We start from the raw sequence: 25,917 nt of genomic DNA on the forward strand, positions 1-25,917 counted from the left end.
ACACACCTTAAAGCAATATTCTGCGACACTAACGTGAAAAGAAGTGAATGACTGGGAAAGACAGATGGCCAAACCTTGGGAAAAAGGGAAAATAGAGCTTTTTGCATTTGGAAGTGGAAGCCTGAGGCTTGAATTTCACCAGATTCTGACTTGGGTGTCTATATAGAGTCCTTGTGTTGTCCCCTTTCTTTTATTTGTTCTCTTTAGATACCCACCCTTATGTCTTCCCACTGTATCTTCTGGAAATGTTGTCTGGGGACAAGGAGCAGCCATCGCAGGAAGCGCCTTTCTCTTTTGTAGGCTACCATGTCCCTCTAGGTCTCAGATGGCTACCTACATGGCACCATTTCACCCCAGCTTCAGATTGTGGCGATTCACTTCTGACACTAACCACTTGCATTCGGAACAGAAGGACTCAGTTTTACATAAGTCTGCATCACCTTCAGAGTCCAGCCACAAGTGGGGTATCAAGACTACACTTCTGACAAGCTGGAGAATAAATTAGGGATTTTCATGATGACTTCAAATTTAATCAATTCCAAAAATGGCTAACAGTTCTATTATTAAGGGCACATGTAGGCTGAGATCTGAGAGAAAGTGCACCACTTCCATGAACTATCCTGGAGCACTTAGGTATGTCATGCCCATTGTAACTCAGCCTGACACCGAGCAGGAAGTTCTATGCTGAAATGACATAATATAGTAGATGACTGATTAAATCATTAATTATATAACTGGACTGGCTCTTTTATCTCCTCTGCAGGTGCAAAGGCCCCGGTTCTTACCCTTAAGTCATGATTTTTATCCTCATGATGATAAGCCCCATACGGCAGCAATCCAAGAGCCTACCATGAACATCCATAAAAGTCATTGATATCCCTGTAGAAATCTAAGGGCTTTTGCCATGGGCTAGAGGACAACGATCAAATACAGACTATACTATACTATTTAGGGAATGCAGCAGTGTGGGTAAGCAAATGTGTGTTATATCCCCAAGCAAGTATGTCCTCTACCTACCTCTGAGGTCTCAAATAAGGGATAAAGCTAAAGGTGGTATGTGAAGAATTCTCCTGGGGGTCAAGAACCTACACTGTGATGTCTGGGAGCATCTGACCGTCATTCCAAAGAAAGCTCGTATCACCCGACAGCATCCTGTTTCTGATTCTCAATTTGCATTTTCTTTTCTCTTTCTTAGAGGTTTTCTGCCTTTGGCTTTTGCTTTAGTTGCTATAATTGGTTGGAACAGATTGAAAAACTGTATGAGCCCATTAGACCCTTAATCACCTGTTAAAGATGAGAGCGGCCAGTGAGGGACAACGGTGTTTAATTCCTTGAGGGGAACTAATTGAAAATCTCTTTTAAATCTATGCCCTAGTAGGCTCAGTGAAGATGCCGAACAGAGGAAGCTCAACCCTAGACTTGAGCAATAGTAACAGGCTCCTAGATGTGTTAACCAGAAGGAAGCCACCTGCTGAAGGGATTAAGGACTTCAAGTCCAGATCAGTGGATTTCTTTCCCCCTGAACTGCAACCTGTGTATATAGAACGAGAAGAACTATATCAATTTAGGGAAACATTATCATAATTGCTTTTGGCATAGAAATATTTTGAGCTAATGTTATTTTAATAAGAGTTTCTGTCAAAGGGGAAGGGGGGAGGCAAATCAAATAAAACAAAAATTTATTCTGATGTTCTCTGGTTTAATGCCCCTTTGCTTGTTGTTTCAGACACTTGGAAGCCCCCTGAGAAGTCTGTTAGGGCACTGTGGCCATTGATCAACCCCAGATACAATGGATACAGTGGTGGTTGACTCTCTGTGCCAGACATTGGCACTAAACTTTATAGGCATCGAGAGGATATAAAATGGCTCTCTCTGTCCTTGAATGGGTCACAGTTTGAATGAGGTCATGGGAATCTGAAAAGCTGACAACAAATTCAAGGCAGAAAGACAGTTGGGTCCAAAGTATGTAAGTACAAAAGTCAGAACTCCATCGACTCTACAGAGAGATAACCAATATCAATTCCTGGGGCATTAGCGCTAGAGCAGACACCAAACAAATATGTGTAGAATTATTTGGGATAGAGCAAAGAGTCTGAGCAGAGGAGGGGATTACTAAAACATCACAAATAAAATATGTGAATATCACAAAGTTTTACTAACAAGAATAGTTTGAGAAAGGGAACCCTTTCAGGAACAATAGAGAAATTGTTGGTTTTGGCATCAACATGAGTAACAGCTAGCAAGGCTTTAGAAATACTTATTCCTATCTCTACTTGATATATCATGGTTTGTCAAAACCCATGGGAGGCCTGGCCCTTTCTGAAAAGAAACAGATGAAGAATGGTTTGAGGGGGAGGCATGAGCGAGGAGGTGAGCAGAGTGTGGAAACTGTGGTAGGGATATAAAATAAATGAAAAAGTTTAATTAATAATTATAAAAAAGAAATACAACCTTTCATATTGAATCTTGAACCTATCATGTGACTTCTCTTGGGAGGGGTCCAGCACAGTGCATTTTGACAAGCTCCGGCAGATGGTTGAGGTTTGGGGGCATGGCAATGCTTGAACTCTGTGTGGCATTGCTTAGTCATGGTGGTCCTGCTTGCTGGTTTTGCTACTTTCTTCGATCATGTGGGTATTTCAGTGCCTCCTTCTCAAGTTTTCTGCCTCTGCCATCCTTGCTTTCAGCTAAAAACTGACAATGAAGAAGGGGAAAATGTGGTTCAGGCCGGCACATCCATCACAGACCATCAGATCCATCAAGGGTCTTCTGTGCCCCGCATCCTCTATTTCACAGGGAAGAATGGATCTCTTCCTCAGATCCCTGCTGATTCTTGGGTCCATTCCTCCATGAAGCCCCCACCCAGCTGCAGTAGCTGTCTTCTGTCCCAGGCCTTTTTCTTCTGTCCTTCGTCACTGTAGTCTCTCCTTAGGAGCATAGTGGTCCCCAAATAAGCAAATAATGGAACAAATCAGAACCAACAGAAACCTCCGTTGAATGTTTTCCCCCGAAAACAGTTACTTTCTCCTTTTTTGTCTTTTGATATAAAACCCCATGATCTTGGGAAAATATATCTGTTGCCAAAGTTCACTGCTAAACATCTACCATATCTAAATCTACTTGAATTTTTAATGTTCCTAATTACTTTAATGCTTTCCGTATTTGTTAGGCCTGTTATTGATTCCCAGAACATTACTGAGTCTTTGATTACTTATATATCTTTCTTGTCTTAGGGTTCTTTAAAGAAACAGAACTGATTATGTTGTGGTGTGTGTGTGTGTGTGTGTGTGTGTAAAGGTAATTTATTAAGCTAGTTTATAGGATGCCTCACGCTGGAAAGGCTGAGAATCAGGTAGGAAGGAACTTAGCCTACAGGATTGGGGTCCTGGAGGCTTTCTGGAGAGCAGCTGATCTAAATGACAAAAAGGTTACCTAAAGCCTCTGCAGGCAGAAGGAATGTTTCCTTCCATTATGTTACCTGGTCAGCAGTTTACAGAAATTGTGACCAGATTTGGGGTAGATCTTTGTGCTCTAAATGACCTGATTAAGCAAATCCCTCAGGGGAGTGCCAGCAGCTTGGGTTTCAGTTGATTCCAGGTGTAGTCAAGTTCACAAACAAGATTAAAATTCATATCACACTTGCTCTTCCTTAACCTACTCCCTTAGATCTTGCTTCTCCATCCTTTAAGCAGCTATAATTGTAATTGGTCACTGGCTGACACGGGTAGTTTGGTTGGGCTCAATCATTGACCATGCTGTATTAAATACCCAATACTTAAAAACTTCAACCCCCAGTAAGAAAAAAACAAATTGGTTGTTACTTGGACATTTCTACATGTCGTGTTGGAACCTTCAGCCCTCTAAAATAATTTTTTTTACATTTTGATTAATAGCATCTGCTTAATACACGTGTCAGAAACTTAAAAATCATTCCCATGCCTTTCATTCTCCCAAATCCCATATAAATCTTATCGTTACATTCCATAAATTTAAAGTCATAATTTTTGTAAACCGTGGTTTATTCAGTTGCATATCTGAAAGCAGAATGGCAGATTGTATTGACTCACTAACTCACAAGTAACTCATACATCATCATGACCAGAAATCAGTACAAACCAAAGATTTCAGTTCCCAAGCTTACTAAATTCCAAACATACTTGTGTTTAATGTGCTTATAGACACAAAAAGGAAAGGATTAAAAATACGGTTACAAAGCAATCAAGAAGCCAACTATGTTGGTAAATATCTATAATCCCAGCTATGCGGGATGCTGAGGTAGGAGGATAGCAACTTTGAGGCTGCCGTGATGACAGAGTGAACCTTATGCCTGGCAACTCAGTGAGCTCCTGTGTCAAAATATGAAGTAACATGAGGATTTGGCCAACCAATCAGAGGTACAGCTCTTGCGTTGCATGTTTACTACTTGCATTCAACTTCTAGTGCCATAAACTATTGCTAGGAACCTGTAAAACTACTAAGATTACCGAGTAGTTATAGAAATGGGCCAAATAGAACTTCTATAAATTAAACACATAGTCAAATCCCAAACTTCAAGAGAAGAGGGGCAGAATAGTAGGCACTGCCAAAGAGAATTAAGAAGTAGAATACATTTTTGAGTATATTCCTAAGACTGGAGCATGGACAATAAGGAAAAAAAAACCTCAAGTGATTTGAAGAAATAAAACATAGAGAAGGGTCTATCACATTTCTGATTGAACTCTACATGGACATGGAGAAATGAAATAGAATGGGGATCATGCAATATCCTACCACACCCTTGAAAAGGCAGAAATAGTTAAGAATTAGAATCTTTAGATTCAGATTCAATGAGTTTAAAAATAGTGAGTAGAAGTTTAAAAAAAAAAGAAGTTAAATATCATAGTATCATAGTATCATAGTACTATGATATTTACCAAAAAGAAAATGTTGTAATCTGTAGAGTGACCAGATACAGAGATGAATTGCTTCCCTAGGAGGAATTAGATTGACATGATTCTTAGTGAAAGCATTGCCGAAGCTCAACATTTAGGATTCGGTGTCCATTGACCCTGTCTCTCAGCCATAGCTTTATCGCTCATTGTCAACTCTCAACTGGCTCAGTTTTACTCTTGCACTTCTGTCTACTTCTCTGCCTTATTAGTTACTTTTCTGAAGCTCCAAAATCATAACTGAACTTCAAGCACCACCTAATCAATCAAAAACTAGCTAAGCCCAGATAATCCAAGCATAGATACAAACACCCACTCAGTGCGGGCTTAACTAAAAAACAAACTATAAATATGCAAATAAATACATAAAAAAACAGAAACAAAAATCCCAAAACCATGTGTGTTACCCCAAATCACTTACCACATAGAAACTGTTCCTAATGAGATCTAGTTAGTTGGATTTCCAGATAAAATATTCAAAAGAAAAGTATAAATATGTTCAGTAATTCAACGACTACACAGATAACTATCAGAATGAATTTAAAGTGAACAGGAATAAACACTTGAATGCATTCCAAGAAAACATGTTTGAAATAAGGGAATAAGTTAAGGACAGAAAAATAAAATTCAATAGAGATGAAAATTCTGTAGGAAAGCCAAACTAAAATGAAGCTAGAAATAAAAAAATTCAACAAGCCAATAAAATGTAGCATATGAAGGAAAAATGTCTTGAAAACAAGGTAGAATAATTAGATAATTAGTTTGAGGAAAATATTTTTTTTTAAAAAAAATCTCATAACTATAATATGTGAGATTTTTGAGATACCATAAGAAAACCAAACCTATGAATTATGGTCAAAGAAGAAGGCTAGAAAACATTTTCAATAAAACCATGGAAGAAAATTCTCAAATCTAAAGGAATTTTGCATCTATATTCATCAGGGCGATTGGACTTTTATGCTGTTGGTTTGTATTTATAATGTCTTTATCTGGTTTTGATATCAGGACAATACTGGCTCAATAAAGAGTTTGGAAAGCTTTCCTTTTATCCTACTAAATTTGCTGTTGTTGTGATAAATACTGACCAAAATCAGTTGTGGGGAGGAAAGAGTTTATTTTACTTTATAGGCCATTATGAGGGATACCATGGCAGGAACCCACAGCAGGGATCTGTAGACATGAACTGAAGATGATATCATGGAGAAATGATGCTCTCTGGCCTGCCCCTCAGAGTTTGCTCAGCTATGTTTGTTATACAATCTAGGACCACTTGCCCAGGAGTGGTACTACCCACAATGGTCTGGTCTCTCTTTCTGCAATCCTATATCCATCATTAAACAAGGAAATACCCTATAGAATTCGAAATAGTCCAATTTGATGGAAGCAGTTCCTTTCATGTTTGCTCTTCTGAGATGATTCTACCTTGTGTCAAGTTAACAAAGATTCAATCCCCAGACCTTCCCTCTTATTTTATGAAACAATTCGAATAATATTAGTTTTTTTTTTTTTGACATTCTGGTAAAATTCCATAGTGAATCAATCTTAGCATGGGCACTTTTAGTGAGGACATGTTTTGTTACTGTTTGAATGTCGTTGCTGTTTATAAATCTATTCAGAACTTCAAATTTAATCCTGGTTTAATTTTAATGGGTATGTCGTGTATATCTAGAAATTTATCCATTTCTTTCTAAATTTCCAATTTAGTGACATATGTAACCATGATTTTAGAAATTATTGATATCCATTGTGATGTCTTGATTTTCATCTCTAGTTTTATTAATTTGGGTCTTTTCTATCTTGGTTAATTTGGCTAAGAGTCTGTCAATTTTGTTTATCTTTTCAAAAGAACCTGCTTTTGTTTCATTAACTCTTTGTGGATTTTGTTTCTGTTTTGTTAATCTCTGCCCTGGTTTTATTATTTTTCCAGTCAATTGTTTGGAGTCTATTTTCTTTTTCCAAGGCCTTTAGGCATGTCATTAATTAATTTAAAATCTCTCTCTCTCTCTCTCTCTCTCTCTCTCTCTCTCTCTCTCTTACATAGGCATCCAGCAATATGCATTTTTTAGGATTATCTCATTGTGCCCCATTCATTTTGATATGTTGCATCTTCACCTAATTTATTTATTGATTGATTGATTTCTTTTTTGACACAATGATCATTCAGTAATATATTGCATAGTCTCCATGAGTTTGTATACTTACTCTAGTTTCTATGTTTTTGTTATCCACCTTTGTTCCATTATTGTCAGATGGAATATAGGCTATCATTTCAATTTTCCTGTATATGATTAGACTCGATTTGTGTTATGATATGTGACTGATTTTAGGTAAAATTCTAGGGGTTGTTGATTACAATGTGTATTCTTAGTATCTGGCTGAAATGTTATGGAACATTTACTAGGTTCATTTGATTTATGATGTTATTTCACTTTAGTTTTTTTTGATATAGGCAAAAATTGGTGAGTGTAAGGTTAAAATTATTTGTTATTACTGTGTTGGGATTAATCTGTGGCTTTACATCTGGAAGTATTTTATGAATTTAGTGTGCCTAATTTTTGTACACATTTAGAATTGAAATTTCCTTTTAATAGAGTGTTCTATTGATTACTATGAATAAAACTTTGTTTCTTCTGACTATTTTATTTGAAGTCTATTTTGTCAGGTATTAGAATAGCCACATCTACTTATTAGTTTCATTTGCTTGAAATATCTTTTTGCATCCTTCTACTCAATGGTGGTGTCTGTGTTGAGGTGGGCTGTACTTTGGAGGTAGTAAAATGATAGAGTCTATTTTCTAATCTAATCTACTTGTCTGTATCTGTTTATTAGGGAATTTAGAATGCTAATATTGAACAATGTATATTAATTCTTATATCATTTTGTTTATTTGTGTTGTGTGTGTTTTCTTAGACCTCTTTGAATTAAATGTTCTAGGATTGTATATTTAGTATCTGTGACCTCTTAGATGTCTTTATTCCTTTCTTCAAACTGAAGTAATCCTTCCAATAGTCTCTTTAGAGCTGGTAATAATTTCCATTAGTCTATTTTATTCTCTTTGTTTTATTTACTCTTTGTTTTTAATAGTGCATTCGTATTATCTTGAAGTGGTTGGACATAGTCATAACTATTATTTTTTATTTTTTTGGTCTGGAATGTCTTCAGATTGTGAGAAGAAATGATCAGCATGGGATAACCAGACTTAAGATCAATTTTCATGGTCTGTGGTGGTCTGGGTACGCTCCTGTCATATACATGGCTTTATGATGATCAGGGCAGAGGATGGAGGCTCTGAGTGGAGATGGCTGATGGAGGTGATGGTATATCAATTGATATACATGTAAAAAGCAGGTAAATTATAAGGAAATGTATCAGCCAGTAATGTGTGTCTTACCCAAGCCTAGGGATCCAAGGGTGATCTCCAGAGCCCACATTTAAAAAAATGAAATTCAGTCTTGAGAGTACACTTTTAAGCCCAACAGTACTGGAGGGAACAAAAGAGAAAGATTTCTGAGGTTTGGGTCAGATCGGTGCCTGTCAAACCAGGAACAGATCTTGTCCTAACAAACAAGGTGACCATCTCATGAATAATAACATCCAAAGGTGTCTTGTGGTCTTTATACCCACTCATGTATACACATATATGGATATACCTGTCAACACATGCCTACACACGTATATCCACACATGTGCTCACACAAGCACATAAATGCATGCATTTCAATGTAATAATAACAATAAAAAAGATAGTATGTCATTTACTATGCCTAGAAATTATGTAGCTCTGAGAAACACAATCCTTTCAAGGCCACTGAAGTCTATAAGTTGCAGTGTCGGAAAGAAAAGAGAACAAAACGTGATTAATATAGCCGGGCGAATATGGCGCACGCCTTTAGTTCCAGCACTCGGGAGGCAGAGGCAGGCGGATCTCTGTGAGTTCGAGACCAGCCTGGTCTACAAGAGCTAGTTCCAGGACAGGCTCCAAAACCACAGAGAAACCCTGTTTCGAAAAACCAAAAAAAAAAAAAAAAACGTGATTAATATATAAAACACTGTACTAAAACACTGAAGCACACACACCAATGGAGGAAGTCTCCAGTCTTTGTCAGAAAATAAAGAGATAAAAGAAATTAGAAGAGTGATTTATACCTGGATGGACAAGATACACATCCATTCTAAAACTAATTTAAAAGTTTACTTTCAAAATATTATAGTGAAACAGATCTATGAGGAGAAAAGCTTGGTAAATATGTCTGAAATATATAGCAATATGGATGAAAAAGCAAGCAATAGAAATTGATCATGCAATTTAGGTCAGGCACCTGGAAGCCAAAAATAGTCTTGTTTCTGTTCTGGCTGAAGGATAGGAATGCCAGAAGGGGACTCTAGTTTCTATTCTACTTTCATGTTATGAACGATTTTTTTTTCTCTTTTACACAACCTAGACACTGCTTGGAAAGTATTGTGAGGATACAACCAAAGCTGAGGGGAACCTTGACATTTCATGGTTGGTCCAAATGGACTCATTGGACACCCTCCCCAACTTTTTAGTGCCTCAGTTTCTCCATAAGTGATGTAAAAAGTCCTTAATCCAGTAGAGTCATGTCAACCCACCCCTGGGACCTGCTCTTGTTGTTAAGGTCTCTGTTAATATCTTGCCATAGAATCAGTGAAGGATTCTTTCCTAAAACATATGTTTCTGTGGTCCGTGAGTTTCATTTTTCAAATTGCCAAGACAGAAACCCAGAGGAACTGGTTCAGCAGAAGTGTTGTGTGCCCGTGAGCTTCTGATATCCTAACTCTTGATGGCAAGACTCCATCAAGTGCCTCATTTTCAACAACATCCGGTCTGTTGGCCCAGATGACACAGTTAAGGATTTGTATGCCAAAGAGTGCTATGGGAATTCTGTCACAGGTCCACTGATCAATTGTAAGGGACTGCCTGGCTCAAGGGGTGGATTTAGAAAGGAAGATATGTGACCAGAATACCTGAATAAAAGGCCAGGGTGGGGCCAAGTTCTCTTTCTTGGACTGAGGAGGTCTTGTTGAGGTCATGGCTTGGTAACCTTCCCTGGACCTTCTTGATGGCCATTGGGAACTAGAGGAACACCAACTCATTGGTGGCATTGCAGCCTTGTTCTGCATTGTGAGAGTACTTTATTGATTTGCACCTATTAATAAATTTGACGTGATCATTGAGTTCCCTCCATCAATCACAGAGTAATAGTCAATTCGGTTGTGAGTTACTATATCTCCTTATGACTTCTGCTTCTTTGCACCATGAAGCTTAGAAAGTCTCATATTTATATTTTTCTTTTCTGTTTAAAGCAAAAGATAAATGATCTAGAGGTGTTACTCAGTAGTACAGTGTTTGCCTAAAATGTGCAAAACCTTAAATGTCATCCCCTAGAACAAATTAAATAGTGGCCAAGGATGATGAAACACAACTGTAGTCCAGCACTTGAGAGGCTAATGCAAAAAGATTGTGAGATCAAGTCTAACCAGGGCCACAAAATGAGACTATCAATCAACCAACCAACCAACCAACCAACCAACCAACCAACCAACAATCCATGCTTATTAGAAACACCAGAAGTTACTGTCTGGGTGAGAATGTAGGGCTATCACGTTGTAGGGATGATATTTTCCAATGATCAGGACTTCGCTGGACCACATCTCCCTATTTGCTGTACTTTCTGGGTCCGTATCTCCCCTACGATGTGCCCGTAGTGCCCCATGAAGCAGCTATTCATCTAATTCTTTCTGCACTCTCATTGCTGTCAAGAAAACACATTGTTCACCCCGCCTCGCATGTGCTGCTTTGAATTATCTTTCCGTTTTACCACTTGCTGGAAAAACTGCATCTCAGCAGTGCCCCAGGACCCAGGGGAAAGACATCCATCAACAAAGACCTGGTTTTCCCCCTCAGGTGTCTGTCCATTCTGGTGCCACTTATTAAGCCTCCTAGGTTCCTATTCATCAAAATCAGGCCTCTTTCTGCAGTGCATATTCAGCAGAATGCCAGGGAAGAGCAGCCACATGAGGAATGCGCAAATTAGCCGGGCTATTCTTATTCAAAAGAGCCCCACATGCAAAGGCATATTTTGAAGCTTTAAGTAAAACCGATTCTTGATTCACTAGAAGCTCCACGTTAATCCTTCATGTCATTATTTGTCCAGAGAAGTAGGAAGGTTAATGGTGAGGAGATAAGGATAGACATACCCTAATGGTGGTCACTCAGCAAAGAAGAATTGTAGGTGGAGACTGTTCGTTTGTTTCTTGACTGCCCAGACCCAAATGATTACACAGAAACAACATTAATTACACCACGGCTTGGCCTATTAGCTCAGACTTCTTATTAACTAACTCTTACATCTTAAATTAACCCATTCCTATTATTTTATATTTTACCACGAGGCTGTGGTTTACCTGTGAGGTTCAGGAGTATCTGTCTCTTTCGGTAGCTACCTGACATCTCCTTGACTCCACCTACTTTTTTACTTTATTTCTGCTTGGAATTTTTGCCTTTTTATTCTGTCCTGTCAAAGGCCCAAAGCAGCTTCTTTATTAACAAATGTTAACAAAACACATTCATAGCATACAGAGGGGAATCCCACATCAAAGAAGGCATAAGCCTTTGTTTATCTATGCATCCATCTCCACAGTATGACTAACTCATTCAGAATAAATGCTAATGGAAAATGACTACACAATTTCTAAACATAGTAAAGATATATGTGCCTTTTGTCATTATTATTACTTTTGCATGCATGTGTACTTGTGTTTAACAGAAGTTATACAGAAGTGAGAAGTTTAAGAAAAGATAGGTAAGCTAGTTGGGGCATCTTGGCCTTGGATTCCTAGAATAGAGTTGGGTAGTTTTCCATGGGATTCTCATCAAGAACTATGACAGAAATCCACATGAGGAGCTACTTTGAATTTGTGTACCTGTCCACTGTAATAGGTCACTCAGGAAAAGTAGCTACAATTAGGTTGGGAGTTTGTTAATGAATGTATTTTTAAGAAAATTGGTTACTTGATGATAAAAGTATGCAACTTTGTCTGTCGAGTGACTGGAGGGGATTATAGTTGTGAAAACCTTTTGGTCATTGATGGGAAGCCAGAGACAGAATGACTCTGCCAAGGGGGAGAAGAAAAAAATGCACTACATGTGGCTTGTTTACAGAGCGAGCAGCAAAGACAAGGAGCCGCCTCTTGACAGCTGCATGAGATAATGTACTTACCAAATCTCTGCAGAATTTACTGATTTCTATCGAAGGCTCATTTGAGTGTGCAAAGTATAGCGTTATGGGGGAACCTGCCAGAGATGACCAATCAGATATCGTTTATAGCAGACTGAAAGTCTTTATTCCATTTGGCTGGTGTTATACTCAGATATTCAGAGACCAAGTGCAGTGCTAAGTGTTTAGGTTAAGGGCTTTTTAAAGGCAAAGACCACAGCCATCTTGGTATCTCTTGCAGCATCTTCAGAAGGTGGGGAGGAGGGTTTGCACAAGCAAACAGTTTAACAGAGGCTAAGATAAGCAATTAGCAGGATGGGGAGGTTTGCAAAAGCAGGCACTTTAACAGAAGATAAGGTAAGTTAGCTAGAGCATCTTGACCTTGGGTTCCTAGAATAGAGTTGGATAGTTTTCCACAGGATTCTCATCAAGGAGATCAAATTCTAGTTAAACCTAGAACGACCTCAGCAAGAGTACAAGAGGGAAGAACCTCTGTACTGTATTGTCCTGTCACATTAGGATAACGTATCTAGAGTGGGTATGTCTCATTTAGCCAGTCATCATGTGCAAAGTTAAAAATTACTGGCCTTAGCATTTAGAATAAAGAACAGAAATTTTTCTTTTTCTTTTATTTTCTATTTTTTTAACCTAACATAAACGAGTGTTAAGTGATGCAGAACAGAAGGACTTGGGCTCCCTAGAAAATTGATGAACTGAAAGTTGGCTTTCTTTCTGGGAAATGTTGACAATAGCTTTCTAAAGATAAAGCCTTCTTGGTCCAAAGATTACCATAATAAACAAGCTGATAAGCAGTAGCCATAGTTCCTGGCTTCCTTTTGATTGACTAGGTAAAAGAGCATAGAAAATACACAAGTGGTTTATGATGCTTGTAAGGGTGTTATGCCCAGATTGCTGAGTCCCCCAAAGACTGTTGCATGAAGGGCTGCTTGTTGGGTCTGGCCACCCAATCATGAAACAGTCACACAGAAACTGTATTATTTAAATCACTGGTTGGCCCATTAGCTCTAGATTCTTATTGGCTAACTCTTACATATTAATTTAACCCATCTCCATTAATCACCACATGGCCATGACTCAAAGCAAAGTTTCAGCATGTCTGACTCTGGCAGTGGCTCCATGGCATCTCTCTGACTCCGCCCTTCTTTCTTCCAGCATTCAGCCTAGCTTTCCCTGCTGACCTAAGTTCTGCCTTGCTATAGCTCCAAAAGAGTTTCTTTATTCATTAATGGTAATCACAGCACACAGAGGGGACTCCCACATCAAAGATCCTGAAGGAGTCTGAATCCATATGTAAAAGCAAAGAGCCTTTATTCAAGTTTGAGCTTGGATGTTACTTGTGTTCAATATAGCTGTAGGAGATCGCAAAGCCTCGAGCTTTGTTTGGGTGGGGCTTTTACCATTGCAGAGATTGGGTTGAGATGATTTCTAAGGTTCTGGATCTCTGATTGGTTGACATTTGTCTAGGGGTGTCTTGGTGAAAGGGGATGGCTATGTGCTGGGATAACAACAAAAGACAAATGTGGACCTTATTTCCATCTTCGTATAGCCTGGTCTTCTGCCATTGGGATTTAGTTGCATGGTCTGGAGATTATACTATCTTCACTGTTTCTGTGATGGCCCAGGTACTGGCAGCAAATGAAAGTAGTTCTGCTCTCTTATCTCAGAGGACTCACTGATAGTTATCTGGGGTTGAATCTTCCTGACTATTCCAGAAGTAGTGGTGTGTGTGTGTGTGTGTGTGTGTGTGTGTGTGTGTGTGTGAGTGCGCGCACACGCACTTGGGCACGTACATGAATGCTGTAATTCTGAGGTGACTCGGAAATGAACACAGTGTTTACAAATAAAGGCTGTGATATTTTAAGTCGCATCACATCCACATGGATTTAATGAATATTCCTCAAATGTTCTCCTGTATCCTTTCTCCTAGAACTTAGTCTGTGCCCTGAGATTTTTTTCTTCTCTTTTACAGATATTTGTGCCCTTAGAATTTTTTACCCTGCATTCTGTTCCTTGAGAATGAACAAATGGATGAGAGAAAACTGTTCACGTTTCAGGCTTTGAAAGCTGAGGACATAGAATTAGGACAATCATTTTCCTTATTTTTTCCATTTTATTGAGAAAATATGTAGGAAGGCAGTTCATGAAGCCTACCTGAGGGTCTTGGGGTGGAAGGGTCTTAAAGAATCCCTGGTTCAATTTGTGCCTTTAATTCTGCTACCACCATTAATTCTTAACGTAGCGGAGCACTCACATTATACATTATAGCATGGGCTTGTGTGAGAAATGCAGATATGAGCATAATCCTGGTGTTCTCCCTAGACAGAGTTGGCAGATGGCTTCTGTACTAATGACCTCTTGTAGAACGTTACTTGTTAAATTCTTCTGTACTCTATGAAGAAAGCAACAGAGCCTATTGTCTCAAAGGTGAAGAAGCCTCTGATTTATAGCATTTTCCTAATTCAAAAGATTAGTCTCTAAGTCTTGACAGTTTGCTGGACTCTTAGCCCTGAGAGGGCCTGGAGGGCAGGAGCTCCTACTTCTACTCAGTGATGATGAACATCTGTGAAGCTCCTTGCTCAGCCCACTGCTTCTTATCTTTTTCAAATTCTCTTCAGGTGTAGAATGATGCCAGTACTTTGAGTTAGCAAGAAAACTATAATTCATACTTTTGTGACTTCTAAGTGCAGAGGTGTTTCAGGTAGAATGTTTCCACGGGGAAGAAGTTCCAGAAACGAGGGAGTAAAACCAGGGCACTTTGTGTCTAGAAGGAAAATTTTCATAGTGATAGGTACAGTTGGAATTTACTGTTTCAGACAGAAAATATTATTTCAGGCCTCAGATTAAGAGAGAGGCTCAAAAGGATGCCTGGCTTCAGCACTTTTTAATCAAATAGTAAGGAAAGAAAAAGTGAGGGTTTTTTTTGTTGTTTTGTTTTTGTTTTTTGATTTTTAATTTTTGCAGAAATCTAAGACAACATTTGATGTTGCATATTTACTAGCAGAATACCTAGAAGTTCTTCTTTCTTTGTGAATTTCTTTCTGAGGGACATGGTGTGTGTGTGTGTGTGTGTGTGTGTGTGTGTGTGCGCGCGCCCGCGCGCACGCCCATAGATGTGTATTTGATCTACCCAAAGATGAATTTACTCAAAAAAAACAGTTATTTAAATAATAAATTTTTTACTGAGGTTTGTAAAACTAGAAATCAAGGTCTTCAGCTTTGAGAAGATATGTTTTTATTTTTTATCATTTTTATTTTTAAATTATTGACATAATATATGTTGATCTTTCCCCTCTCTCAACCCCTCCCAGATCTTCCCTGCTACCCATGCAATTTCATCTTTGTTCTCTCTTAAAATAATACAATAAACACAAGCAAGCACAAAACTGCAAAAACACAGGGTCCATTATGTGTTGCTCAGTACTACTGAGCACATTACTTGCCCTGGTATGGTTGATATCCCAGAAAATTCTTTGAAGAAAGCAGATTTCCCTTCTCCCAGCAGGTACCTATTACAAACAGCTTCTCTATTAGGAGTGGGACTTTGTTCCAACTTCTGATTCTCCATGAGAGGATTTTCTACAGTCTAAAGCCTTGTGCATGCTGTCAACATCTCTGTGAGTTCATGTGTACCCTTAGAGTTATCCACTATCTCTGCTTCTTACAATAGTCCCAACTCCTCTTCTGCATAGTTTCCCGAACTGTGAAAGGATGGGTTTCATTAAAGTCAGAGGGCTCCAAAGTCATTTGGTATCTCATATTTTCCAGCTGTAGGTGTCTATATTATTTGTAATCTACTGAAAGAATCAGTTTCTCTGATGAGAGTTGAGTGATGAACTAATATATGGACATGGTAATATGTCACTAAAAGTGATTTTATTATTATTTTTTTTTTGGTAGGCATCTTTGGGTTTCTATTGCTATGAAGAGATGCCATGACCATGGCAACTCTTAAGAAGGGAACATGTTTATTTGAAGTGACTTACATTTTCAGAAGCTTAGTTAATTATTGTCATAATGTAGGCAGACGTGGTGCTGGGGAAGGAACTAAAAGTCCTACTCACAGGCAACAGGAAGTGGTCTGAAACACTGGATGTAGCTTGAGCATATATAAGATATATATAAAGCCTGCCTTCACAATAGCATACTTCCTCTAACAAGGCTAAACCCACTCCACCAGAGCCATACCTCCCACCAGTGCCACTCCCTTTGGGGGAAATTTTCTTTCAAACTTAAATAAAAAATTATTCAAACAATATAAAAAATTATTTCCATAAGAATATTAATAATAGATGCCTCCCAGACCAAGGACCTATATAATAGCTGGTTCTTGGCCTCATTAGCAGTGTTAGGTATTGGATCCATCTCATGGAACAGGCCTTGAATCCAGTAAGTCCAATAAAAAGTTGCTGGTTACTCCCATGACATTTGTAATGTCATTGCACCAGTGGGTATATTTTGTAGGCAGCTCACTATTTTAGTGACACAGAATTTATAGCTGGACTTATTAGGGAATATCATTTTAAGGTATGTTATTTTTGTTCATGCTACATTTGTTTAACTCTGTGAAGCTGTGATTCTTTGTCTGTCTGAAACACCTGATGGTCCTAATAAAGAGCTGAATGACCAATAGTGAGGCAGGAGCAAGGATAGGCAGGGCTGGCAGGCAGAGAGTATAAATAGAAGGAGAAATCTGGAAGATGGGAGGAGCAACAAGAGAAAGGAAAGGAAACTTCAGGAGCTCGCCACCCAGCCACCCAACTACTCAACCAGACACATAATAAGAAGGAAAGAAAGGTATACAGGATAGAGAAAGATAAAAGTCCCAAGGCCAAAGATAAATGGGATAAGTTAAGAAAAGTTGGCAAGAAACAAGCCAAGCTAAGGTCAGACATTCATAACAAAGAATAAGCCTCTGTGTGTGATTTATTTGGGAGCTGGGTGGTAGGCTCCCTCCCAAAAGTCCAAAGCAAAAGAACAAAACATCACACAGCAGTTCCTTTTCTCCCCAGCAGCATGTGTAGCACCCCCAGCACTATGAGCATTACTCAGTATGGGTAAAGCTTCTAGTTGAGCACCAGCTTGATTTCTCTGTGTCCTATGACATAAGTATGTGGTGTCTCCAACAACAGGGTCTTATCTACTGTCAGGTATGGAGGGAAACCAAGAGCATTGGGAATAGACCGTAACAGTTTAGATTTGTGGGACAGCATTGGCCAATGACTTAAAAAGATGCAATCTATTCTTGGTACCAGGGGTTTTATTTGATAGCATATTATATCTGCTGGGCACATTGTTTCCCCTATTACGTATTGACAGCACTTAAATCCTTTTTTATATGTTTATATTTTGTGACACATTACCATAGTAGGTTTCCATATGGCATTTTTTTGCTCAATATGCAACCCTGCTATCTGGGTAGGAGCGGCACTGTGCACTGCCTTCCTGACTACTTCTGGATAGCAACACGTTAAAAACAAAGGTAAAAATGAACCCCAGAACAGGAAGCAGAGCAGCAGCAGGGCATCTGGATCTCTAAGTGTGCTCAGGTTCCAAGACTCCTTGTTCTGATGTAGTCTCAGGAGACTCAGAGATAGTGTATTTTCAGCCTGATGCCTGAGATCGGCTGTTTGTTTTGGTTCTGTTCAGGGTTTCAGTTTTACATTCTAGGTATTTTTGCTCTTATCTGAGGGAGCTAAAGTGTAAAAGTTGCAGAAAGTCAACACTGAGGCTTGGAATCAAGAGAAAGGCCATAAGTTTCCTAGGCAACCCACAAGTCTGAAGATGCAATTTTGACAGAAAACCACAAGGTCCTGAAACACTGAGAAACAAAACTGCTTTGTGTCTTTTCTCCTGAACACAATATACCATCTTCCAGATTATAAACTTCTTGCTCAACAATTGCATCTTTACTATATTTAAACAAGGGGTTGCTTAAATAAAAATTAAATATGCATTATATTCAGTTCAAGACTCCATGCTGTCCTTTCTGTAAAGCTTGTTAGGAAGAACAACATTCTGACTTCTCCCCTTTCCCAGTTCCCAAAAGGCAACAAGATTCAACTTTTCTTGCAGACGGTCTTGAATTTATCTTTTATTTCTGAAGAGTATACTTTTAGGTTTTTATTGTAAACAACTCATTATTATGAAAATTAGCATTTGTTTCCCACTCTTAAATCAACTACTGATACAGCCTCTATTCTTGGTACACGCACACCCTGACTACCACATTATGCTGTGGGAATAGATCCATATTGGGACAGATGTACCACAATTAACTGTAATTTTCCTGCAACATATTTTCCTTCTCTGGACCTAATAATCATTTTTCTTCCTATTTTTCTTAGTTACCTCTTTTTCTAGTCAATGACTGAAAAATAACCTTTCATCCAAGGGTATAACTCTCTTTAGAACATGTCCAACAAACTGACCTTCCACCAATGTCTTAAGTTGGAAGAAGCCTGTCCTGGAGTCTCCTTTTTGGAATTGGACCTGGGGCCTGGTTCCTTTAGCTGTCTGAGAGCTTTTCACAAAGCAATGAAACGAATGCAAGCCCCTCATATATATATATATGTCTTTATTCACTTTGATTTCCACTGTGGCTCCTCAGCTTGCTATCACAGTGTCCTAGGAATATATCTAGAGAGTGGAAACTGTAAGACTCTAAGGCTGTGCGACATAAATAAATGAGGACAAAAGCTGCTAGAAAAGACATTAAGACCAGTTATAACCCCTAAGTCATGCATTGAAGTCCAGAGTATTCATATTTTAAACAGGAATACTGATGCTTAATTTGCAAAAGTGTTCTGAGAATACAAGAGCATAATATATTCAAAGAAACATAGTCAACTATCTGATTTATTGCATTACCTTCTTCATAAAAATTAAATATAAGCTTCCCTAGATTATTAATCAATGGGGGTTCAACTTTATAGACTAATAACTAAGGGCTACATGTACTATCCCCAAACATCACTTATTAGACACAATATTTGTTACCAGTAAACTAAATTTGTGCTTTCTTATTTATAATACATGTGCCTCTTGTTAATTCACATAAGTGCAGATTGGGGGCAAAGCTGAGTAAAATGTGGACAGAAGGAGTTTTGGGTTGGGACATGGCCCCACACCACTGTCATGAACATCGAGCTCATGCATATTTTCAGTTGAACCATCACTGGGAGTGGATGAGGCCCACTGCCTTGTGACATGCCACATCAACTTCTAGTCTACTATGTGCTGCTGACTTAACGGGGAGGCTTGCATTGGCTCTTGATTGTATAGAGCAGTGGTTCTCAACCTTCATAATGCTGCGACCCTTTAATATAGTTGCTCATGTTATGGTGACCCCAACCATGAGATTATTTTCATTGCTCGTTGTAACTGTAATTTTTCTACTGTTATAAATAGTAATGTAAATTTCTGATATGGAGGATATTGATATGCAACCCATGTGAAAGGGTCATTCAACCTCAAAGGGGTCATGAGCCCCCCCCCCCAGGTTGGGAACCACTGTTATAGAAAGGACAATTCCCTTAAACTTATTTGAGATACAAAATGATAATATAGGATTTTTTTTTAATAAATAGATACCATCGTAGAATACAGTTAGGTTTAGTTTTGGAACCCATAGATATCAACTCTTTTAGGATTAACTTCTAAAATTTTTATTTTAGAAAACTTCAGTTTTGACACCTGAAGATACTTGGACAGAGAGCCAAAGAAGCCTCTCCCATAGCAGCCTCATCGCAGAGAAGGTAAATAATGCTTGGTAGAGCACTCGTGGTTCTGTTGCTCCTTGTGCTTTCCTCAAGAGAGCCGTATTTCCTGGGTGGGAATGATGAAGCTGTTATTTACAGTTCATAATCTCCATGAAATGCCTTCAGTACATCTAAATTCTATTCCTTGTTGCAGAGATACCTCTTTCCATCTCTCATTTATTTTTTCTCTTAAGTAATTCATATTGCTTCCTATTTACTGACATTTATCTCTAACCTTGAAGTGATTGTAAATAATACAAAACTAAGCTGCATAAAATCCACATTCAAGTCAGGATCAAAAATCCCTTACCCTTAACATTTTTCTTCCTAATATAAACCAATGCTTACAGTTCTTGGGGGAAAAATTATGTTGGCGAAACCTTAAAATATATTAACTTTTGATACATGAATCTCCAAAGCTTACGATGTTTATTATTATTTAATCTAGCCCATTGAAGATGAATATTTGTTTCTCTTGGTGGGCATGGAAAGGCATTAAATAGCCCTCAAGGACTGTGGGCTTGAGTTCTGTGCTTGTTTGATTTTCCTGGGGCTACTGTAACAAATGACCCCAAGCCAGAAGGTTTAATACAATAAGAAAATATTTTCTCCAGTCCTAGAAGCCGAAAGTCTGAAGTCAAGTGGTTATTCATCCCTATCCAAAGCTCTGGGGTCTATGCAAGTTCTGGTGGCTAGCAGAATTCCTTGGCTTGTTTTACTCTGCTTCTCCTTTCTCTCCATTCTTCTGTCTCTTTTCCTGTTTCCTTTCCCCTTTTGTCTTTCTCTTCTACCCGTTTCTCACTCCCATATCTTTTTTTACTTTTTTTCCTCTCTTTCTTGTCCTCTCTCTTCTCTCACATCTTGCATACCCCCCATCTCCTCTCTGATCTCTGCCTTCCTCTTTCTCTGTGCCACCTTTACACCATCTTTATTCCAGTTTTTCCCAAGATTCCCCTCACCCTTCACTCTTGAAAGGATGGAAGTGATCACTTTTAGGTCAGCCTGAACAATCCAGGCTAGTTTCTTTTGCTCCAGTCAAATCACCTGGTCTGTGCGTATTTTCTTCTGACATGAAAAATTAGTAGTAAGATTTATTCCTGGTGGTATTTGTTCTTCTATGAGCTTTAATTTTGGTAATATGAACAGTTTGATAAGGACATTACTTCTACCATTATTAGCTACAGGCAATGCTTACTCCAACCCTCGTTTATTACCTTCAACTTGTATGGAAATATTTTTTTCAACACTATACATCAATCTGTTGGCTAGAAAGAAGCCATGGAGCTGACATAGGAGATGCACGAAGGCTTCGCTGATAGGCCATGATCTCGTGGTGATGCACAGATTAATGGAGATGGGTTAAATTAAGATGTAAGAGCCAATAAGAAGCTAGAGCTAATTGGCCAAGCAGTGATTTAAGTAATACAGTCTCTGTGTGATTATTTTGGGGCTAAGCTGCCAGGAACTAACTAGCAGCCTTCTTGTAATGAGGAGGGGGAGAAGGGAGAAAAAAAAGGGATAAGGGAGATGTAGGGAAAGTGCTTGCTTTAGTTTTTTTTCTCTTTCTTAAAAAGGTTGCTAATACATTCTATCATGGATTCTGTTCTCATGACTTTATGTAAACCCTAATCACCTCACAATGGTCTTCTCTTCTCATGTAAATGTGATAGGTTGGGGTTCTAGCATACGAATGTGAGAAATGTACAAATAATTGGTTAGTGCTTCACAAAATTCGACCCTGTAATCTGCATTGAAAAATAATGAAATTCAAAACAATCATATGCAGTTCTGAGTAAGTGAAGATTGTCCACTGAGGTTTGTGTATCTATCTCCCACTAGAAAGTCTGTCAGCCCCAGGGCCATGTGACTCCAACACAATTTGACATGGATAAGCTATGTGCATAGGCCAGTGGCTGTCCTTAGGGGCCAAGGTAATTGTGTCCTGAACGTTTCTTTTCCTTTGGAGATCCTGAGCTGGACTGATTCTATCTACCATTAGTGTCAGATTAATTCCTATTGTGGTAGAATGCAAGGGAGGGCGGGCAGAGAGACTGCCTGGAAGCTACTTGTTCTACAGCAAGACATGAAAGCGTAGAGACTGGACATGGAAGGGAGACAGAAAAGGAAGAGAATGCCTCTGAACTCTAGGATCAACAGCAAAGAGGGAGCCTGGGTGGAGGGTGCAGTGGTGCTGCCAGCAAGTGTATTGTAGTGAGGCGGTTTCAAGCCAAATGCAGCTCAGTGTGCCTATTTAATTTCAGGTGCTGATTATTAAAAAAAACATCCTTCTTTTCTTTGTATTCCAGCAAGGGCTTCTCCCTGCCTCTAGTCTCGAACCAGAGTACAAAGTCATCTCACAGAGCAGGTTAGAGATCAAAGCCGGACTCAGAGGAGAGAAATGAAACCCAGGAGCTCAAAGGCAGGCTGGGCACATGGAAATACAGCAGGCGAGGTCCTGGCAGTGAAGCCTCACTTGTCTGTGAGCTCTGTGCTCCAGCTATGGCGTGGCGTAGCAGTTAAGTCCTTGAAATCAAGGAGGTACTAGGCTTCAAAATTGACTGACGTTAAACACGGAAGTGAATTTTAGCACATTTAAGGTAGTTTCCAGAAGATGGTGTCTGTCACTTGTTTCTGTTCCTCTGAAGCAAAGGCAAAACATGCATCCCGTCCTGGTACTCAGACTTAGTCTTTGATTTCATCTCTAGCCAGAGGATGTCATCTGTGACTTGTTCTTCCCTTAGGGAACAGAAGAAAGAGTATCTCTTAGTTTACTGATGAATGAAAGTATAGTCTATAATTAGGGGAAAACTGGCCACAGGGAAACAAAGTAGCTACTCAAGTTTATGTTGGGGATAGCAGAGTTAGAGGTGAAGAAAAGTGGTTGCCCATGTGAGGAGGGAAGGAAAGAGATGAAGATGGAAAACAATTCTGTTTGGACCAGATTGTTAGGATGGATTTTAGTATTTGAGAGCTAGAATAGACTTAGGCTGCTTGTGTGAGGAGCTAAGCAGGAGAAAGAACATTCACAGAGATGCTCCTTCAGTGGACTGTGGCAAAGACTTCACTCTAGACTATATTTCTTTTTCTATTAATTTCTGTTACTACAATGGTCCAGATCTGACCCAGGGAAAAGCTACATTAAAGTTGTAGGGAGGTTAACAGCAGTTCTTACACTAGCATATGAGAAACAAACAAACACCATTAGGATCTGACATTGTGTATTTTCCGTGCACTGTCTTCTCCAGGTAACGGTCCAGAATAGAGCTGGAAACCCCATGTATGACTACTCTCAGCCGTTATCCTCCATCAGTGTAGCATGGCTGATAGATGGTAGAGAGCCACTCTTGAAGGTCATGATGCCTTCTGGATGATGGAGGAAGAAAGAGAAGGAAGTCTCGATTTCTTCAATAGATGTCTCCTCTCTGCCTTTTGCCCAGTTCCCCTTGGGAGCTTTAAGATAGGATTTGTCTGCTGGAGTCAGCATCCCTTCAACTTCCTGAGAATTATGAACTGGCGTGGTCCTGGGGCTGTGTAGAGAGACCGGTTGTTTACAAAAGCAACCTGGATAGCTTGGTTTTGTTTTAATGGCATCTTTTTCATCCTCAATCTAGAAGTCTGTCATAAAAACCTCCTATAAATTACTGACAGTGCTCCCGTTTTACCACCTCCAGCCTTCCGGCGGTGATATAGGGCCCATAAATCTTGTCGGGACACATCTCACCATGCTCAGAGCTCGTACAGCCTCCTGCATGCTCTTCTGCGTTTTGCATTCCCTGCACCTATTTGGCTGTGTGCGGGTCAGCCAAGGTAGACGTTGGGCTGCAGCAGAGTTTAATCAAACCGGGTGGGGACCATAAAGATGGATGGGATTTGAGACCTAGGGTTAAGGCAGAGGAGGGAGAAAAACCAGGTCAGCAGCAATTAAATCTCCAAGGAGCTAAGTATTTCAGAACCTGGGATTGGCTAGGACTGTATGTGTGTGTGTTTGTGTGTGTGTGTGTGTGTGTGTGTGTGTATACTTTGTGCTGACAGACACACAGCACACAGGCCTCCACAGTTTTCAGTAGCTCAAAGGAGAATATGATTTGCTCGTCATTTCCATTCCTCCATGACTGGTTTGAAGTGGAAACCGAAGAAGGAGGGAGAGAGAAAATCTAAACCCTGGGCAGTACTCTGAGGTGTGGAATGAATCGGGATCTTCACCGTTGTTTATAAAATAGCAAACGCTAGAAGCTTCTGTTTCATGTCGATTCAGAGCAACCCTCCTACTTCCCCACTACGAAAACACCCACCACACCTGAGACGTCATAAACTCTCACCCGATTCAAAACACAATAAAGAAGCACAGGAACAAATGCTATATACTAATTAAACAATGAATGAATGAATGCAACTGCTTCGAGGGAGGGTGCTTATGGCGCAGGGCTGTGTTCTGTCTCCGCCATCAGTGCTGTCTGGCGTCTCATCTCCGGGTCGGCCGAGAGGACCTCACACATTTCCTTCCTACCTTGCTCTGGTTTTTTAGCCAGATCATGATCCGGTGTCATACGACAGACATTTTTTTGTCTCGCGAGAGGAGACAGAGACTAGACGTTACAGAGCACCGACTTCCTTGGACTAGCTTGAGCCTTTGCAAATCTGTATTCCTGATGGTTGGAATGCAGGAAACTGGGAAGCGGCTGAGAAAATGCCGGAGACTCTGTCGCTCTCCCCTGTCACACTTACGTGAGCGCTGCACTCTGCTGCCTGTGCTTCCCTGGGCACGTTGAGCACTAAACTAGTTTGCTGTCTCAGTCTAGCTCTTTTTCCATCTAACTGACTCTTAATATCATTTCCTGGCCACCGGCTGCAGCCATTCCCTTAACTCCCAGTTCCCATCCAGATCCTCCCATGACTTGTCTTAGTCCATTTTGTAACTCAGAAAGAATGCTGAACGTTAGTTAGTTTGCGAAGAGAAGATGGTTTTATTTCACTCACAGGTCTGGGGTGTAAGGGGCAAGTGCAGAAATCAGCCCAGGTCTACAGAGAACTTACGGCAGACAGATCAACAAGGGTGGGAACATGAACAAGAGTGACGCCATGGTGAAATGGAAACCAGAGAGATTTGAATTCAAGAGGCAGAGCACATTCACTTCCAAGAGAATTCTGAGTCCCTAAAGAACAAACCGCTTTCCATTAGGTGCCTTTCGGCCTCACTGTGTGAGCACACCACACTGGGCACTTGGCCTTCAGTACTGGAACCTCTAGGGGGACAAATCACATCCAATCTATCCCATTAGTCATCCCTAAATCCAGCAGCTCATCTTCCCCTTTTCGTGCACTAATCAAGTTTTACAAAGGCCCCATCTGCAGTTACCCAATTTCTTTAACACTTCTGACTTCCTCAGCTCCACAGCCACCTCCCTCCCCATCACTAAGTATTGACGCTTAGATATTCCAGGATCAATACACTCACCTGCAACAGCATGATTGTCTTCAGCTCCAAATCCCAGGGACATGCTTGTTTTTTCTACACTTTCCCACCAACCGCCACACTCTGGAAAATGTCCCTTATGGGACATAAGGGAACACTGTCCCTTTAGATCTCTTGCTTTGCCACTTTTATGTACACACCCAAACCCAAACACACACACACACACTTACACACATACACAATTGCACACACACACACACACATTGTTTCCACAACATGAGCATTTACACTCTACTCCATATTTTAATCCACATCTAAAGTCCATAAATATTTGGATTCTTCCCATAAACCCATCCTCACCGCTACAGTGAGATAAAGTTCCTGCCCGAGAAAGATCTCCAAAGTTATTGTCCCAGCAGTGACTTCATGTAATATAGATGTGACTATAGATGAGGTTTGGGCTGGGTTTTCATTCCTAAGCCTCTCTAGAATCCTGTCCACTTCCCAAGCTAATTTTATGTTCTTCCCATTAATTCAGTGAGCTGCCCAATTAATATCCT

Source organism: Alexandromys fortis, unplaced genomic scaffold (assembly GCF_014885135.2).
Source record: "Alexandromys fortis isolate MF-2015 unplaced genomic scaffold, M_Fortis_MF-2015_v1.1 scaffold_55, whole genome shotgun sequence".
In the NCBI taxonomy this organism is placed as follows: domain Eukaryota; kingdom Metazoa; phylum Chordata; class Mammalia; order Rodentia; family Cricetidae; genus Alexandromys; species Alexandromys fortis.